This window comes from Prunus persica, chromosome G1 (assembly GCF_000346465.2).
Source record: "Prunus persica cultivar Lovell chromosome G1, Prunus_persica_NCBIv2, whole genome shotgun sequence".
Classification (NCBI taxonomy): domain Eukaryota; kingdom Viridiplantae; phylum Streptophyta; class Magnoliopsida; order Rosales; family Rosaceae; genus Prunus; species Prunus persica.
Window position 1 is genome coordinate 5,115,834 of NC_034009.1, and position 5,193 is coordinate 5,121,026.

Sequence of the window (5,193 nt, forward strand, 5' to 3'; positions counted from 1 at the left end):
GGCACATGTAGTTTGATCGGACTATGAGCGTAAGCATATACGAGTGGTAAGAACTCAGAAAATTTTCATTGTGATCTACATATTACCATTACTGGTTCTCTAAGCTCCATGTATGAATGAAATTTTTGGTCTCACGGTGATACTGCAACGTGATGTTAATAATTTTTTCATGTTATAACATGTGTATCTATTTATTATTATTATATTATAACTTTGTCATCTACTCATATTATAACACGTGAATTATTAACACCAAATAACGGTATGACATGTCACACGTTTTTAAAATATCAATCCTATCATCCACATATGATGACGTTACTAAAGTTGGATGAAATATTATTTTTAATTGGATGGTGACTCCACCAAGCAACGATGTATATTATTTTTATCCTAGGAGCATGAAATATTAGAGAAATAATTGGATGGTGACTCCACAGGATACGGTACTAAAGTTGTTCTTAACATGAGGTTTTAGCTTCTCAAGATCTCATCTAAAGTTCTGAACTTCGTGAATTCGATAGGAGATATACGTATACTAATTACATAATAAAACATATATGAAACATCGGTCCTCTTGTTTTACATTATTAATTAGTATCCCACACTGGAGATAGAAACTAGCATAAAGAGCTTTTTCTTTGGATCAAGAAAAAATAACTTCATTGAACTAGCAAATTGCAAACTTTACAAATGTAGGAACTGAAAAAACCATGAAAACTAGATTCAAGTTGGAAAATTGTGTCTCGTTAAAATCTTGACATAAAAAACCCCATAAAGATGAAAATTCGATATTAAAAAAAAGTACAACTCATAAAAAAACTCCCTGCCTACCCATCATCCCTATCTTCAATCAAAATAGAAAACAACCAAAAAGGTCCATCACTATCCCATCTACAATCTTGCCGTACATATAACCCATGTTGAGCCAACGAATGAGCTGCCCCGTTGCCCTTCTTGGGTTGGAATAAAACATTCACAACTCTCAGTTAAAAGCCTTTTAATATCGTACACAAGAGCTTAAAGAATCTTAAGTTAAGTCTCTATATATTTATTGTCAATTGATTTTATGTTGAATGCTCACATTCTATTATGATATCAAAAGTCACAGTTATTTGTTATGTGACAGTCCCTACGACCACATAACCCTTTTTGAAGGGAAGAAAGAAACTTCGAATCCCATATATGGTGCGCCGAGCTCTTATAATATTTGGGTTGTGAAATCTACTATTGTTTGTCATTTCCACAAATTTTTTCTTCTCCCATTTGGCGTGCAAGTATACACAGCAAAAACTATTTGTGCCTCCAGGTCCTCTTTTATCTTATCCTCTAATTATTCCGACCAATGAATGATTTGTGCAGCACATGCTTTTTAGTTGGCAGTGATTACTTATCTTAATCTATATAGCAGACCTTAATTCAATAATCTCAGTGCTAATGAAACAATCATCAATTTGATGATTTTTTTTCCATTAAAAGTTGGTTAGCATAATTTATGCCGAGAATAATGCGTTTATTCTCTGCATATCCATTGTATGTGACATAGATTTTAAGTATGAATATTTCCGCACTGCCCTAAAATTTGACTTAAAATTTGGAGGCGACGAGAGCCCATCTAAGTCAAAAAATTAAGATGTGATTTAGGATTGTATTTAAAAAAAAGCGACGAACCAATTTAAGTGCAGACTAATTTAATAGAAGCCGCCTACAACTTTTGTCACCTGGTCTCTTATAAAGAAATCTCAAATTCTTTGCTTTTCTTGTGAGCCGTACATGTTTAAAATCCCTGAAATGTACAGCGTAAGCACTAGATATTAGTGATAAGGGTAGGAACTTGTTCAACAAGGGTTGCTAATACATATCCATGGCTTATGTCACGTACGTTAAAATAGTTAGCCCGCATTAAAAATTCTGGACATAAAATAGGTACTGTACGGCAAGTCTTGGATGATTATGAGATAATAAGATTAAGAAGTCAAACAACTCCTGTTTTTTTTCTCACAAGAACAAAAACCGTACCAGATATTCACATTTCGTACATGTTTAAATGTGGCTTTCTTTAGCAAATGACAACGAAATGATGTGCTCATCTGATGCTTGACAAAATACATATAGGACTGGACCTGATGTTTAAAAGAAGGTTTGTTTAACACATCGCTTAAGAAGTTAATATAATACAAATGGTTTTATTGAAAATTAAAATATGATGATGACAGTACACATCTTGCTAAGCATAATTTAAACTAGGAATATAACATTCTTAATTGGTTAGGTCGGCTTTCATTTGTTTTTTGTTTATATTTTAATTAAAGATTGATAACGAAAAAATGACGCAAGAGGGAAGAAAAAGATTATAGATGCAAATGAGGGAGAAAATGTATATGGAAATAATTCATAAAGTAAATAAAATTAATAGTATATGGGAAATGGAAATTGCAGACAATCTTTTGGCTTGGGCCACAGAGTTAGCAAAAACTAGTATAAAAAATAGCCAAAATTTACTCTATACTTTCATAAATGTCAGTTTTTATAAAAAGTTTCAAAAATAGCTAAAAACTCACTTAAATAGACATAAATGCCATTAAAACTAAAATTCACATAAATAATAGAAAGTCAGTCAGAGAAAGAAAAAAAGACTATGCCAAGAAAACTTGATTTCATATCTAAGCATATGATTCGACTACTATGCCAAATAGACATCTCCACCTGTGACCTTTTCAAGCATTAACTGAAGAAGATAACGCCGAATATAGCAAATCAGAAGTATACAACTTTTGTTTTTTGTTTTTGTTTTTTTTGTTTCTTTTTTCTTTAAGAACTTATTGGTCTTCAAAATGGCAAGGTTCTAAACAATTGGAGACAATAGAAATAACCTAGGACCCTAGATTACATTATCAACTAAGAAAAATCAATCCAAATGTGATAATATACATTTTAACTAAGTGCAATTTCCTGAATGTTTGATCAATCAAGCATCATCAGCATCGCTTCCACCAATATGAGTTTCTAGAGTTAGAAAGTAGTTGCTTCCATCAAGACCAAGAATATGGAATGTCTCAAGGATAAATTTCCCTTCCGTGTACTTCTGGCTTTTCTCCTTTGTAGCCTCATATTTCCCACCCCACCATTAAACTACATGAAACACAAAATATGTTAGCAACAGTGTAATAGTGTTATCATGATCCACTCTTCTTTCTCTCCAAGTGTGACATTTACAAATTTATCAAAAAGATAAACCCTTCCATGTCTCCAGTTAAACGACTTATAATTTTAGAAAGTATGTCATCAACAAGAGCAGGATGGGTTTTGCAGTGCTTGCCGCTACATGTTTCCTTCAAGACTGATCCCAAATAGCCTTCCCATGTCGTTACTCTAGAGTCTACATCTCTAGCTTTCTTAATTTCTCTTCCCGCAGTTACAAGGGACCATATAGTAACAAAATAGACTCTGTGTCGCACTCTCCTTTTTTTTTTTTTTCCTTTGTCTGACTGACTTTCTTTTATTCGTTTATGTGAGTTTTAGTTTTGAGGCTATTTAAGTCTATTTAAGTGAATTTTTTACTATTTTTGAAAATTTTTATAAAAATTGACATTTATGAAATGGGGGTAAATTTGGGCTATTTTTGATAAAATCTTGTTAGGAAAGCAAAGGGCCGTTCTCTTCTCATTAAAACGGTGAAGAAGTTTATCATTTAAGTATATCCATGATTTTCAATACATTTGTAACATCCCGACCTAATTTTAACAATTTATTTAATCTATTTAATTATTTGTTTTATTTAAGTGAGAAATTACAATTTTGCCCTCGAATAAGGTCAAGATAGTCACTTTTTGTTCTTTATCCGAATTTGGATAATTGAGTTACCGTTGCGTTGGGATTGTCGAAACGAATACTTAGATGTCTAAACCACAAGTTGCCTAAACCACAACCACATCAACTTAATGACATCCACACATGAATCATCAACTCCACCAAGCTTGGACCAGCCTATGCCCCACAGATAATGCAACAACCAATCACAGCAAGAACAGGGGAAATCAAAACCCGAAGCCAAAGAAAATCAGGAGAGTGGAAGGTGGTGGTGCAAGCACTAGAGTAAGAGCTCTATACACGTTCAGATGGGGACAAGAGAAATCGCGTTTTGGATTAGCTGCTACAACCCACGGGAGAGGCCAGATCAAAAAGGGAGAAAGAGAATCCAAGGGGGAGATGGAAGATGGTAGGACGAAATTGGGTTTAGAGAGAGGTTGATGGAGAATTGGGAACACATAATTAAAATGAGACATATAGCCTTAGATCCTCCCACAAGAGTGGGTAGAAATCACCAAAGAATGCAAAGAGAGAGGGAATGGTGGGAATGGTAGAGGATGGTGAGAATGGTTGATTATGGTGACACTAGTAGAGGGAAGAGAGAGGAGAGAAGAGAAGGTTAAGAGAAGAGGAGAGGAGAGGAGAGGGGTCCTCCTCCTTGATGATAAAGCGACGGGTGGGTATTTCTTAGGGTTAGTCGAGCGCTGGGAGAGAGAGTTGAGAACGTCTTGGGTCATAATCAGTTCTTCCTCTTTTGTTTAACTTTGGGATTTTTATGAACATTTTTTGTATTTCTTTTGAGTTTGAATAGTGTAGATGATGAGATTAATCTTCAACTATTTTTAAATTTGAAATTCAGAACAATTATATTATTGTAAAGAATGAATATATTATTAATCAATATGAAATGATAGTACAAAGCGGGCCAAAACGAGTAGTTAATGTAGTATTAACTAATTACCCGGTTAGCGTTTGAGCCACTGAATAAAACAAGAACCCTCTAATTATTTTTTAAAATTTTGTGAATGGCCCCCTCTAATGTTTAATCCTGACTCCGCCACTGGGCTCCTATATTGAGCATAATAGTGAAGCTCTTTTTTATTTTTTACGCACCGACATGGGATTTCTTCCATATCCTTGGTCCGGGGCGTGATATGGACATGGAATATTATAGGAAAGTTGAGCAGATGATAGCGTTTGCCTATGCTTACTTTAAATCAAGTAACAAAAGGAACCTCTTTTGTAACCGAGGAGAAATGAATGAATTAAACTAATCAACCTAATTGACCGTAAACCAGGTTCTCTAGTTAGGAAACAAACAAATCAATTACAGCATTCAAAATTATAAAATGTATGTGTGTTGAGTATAAGGTATCTCTCGCC

General features: G+C 34.1%; 1 pseudogene; it reads right to left on the reverse strand.

Moving 5' to 3' along the window:
• On the reverse strand, window positions 2,969-3,363 carry LOC18793999 (annotated as a pseudogene).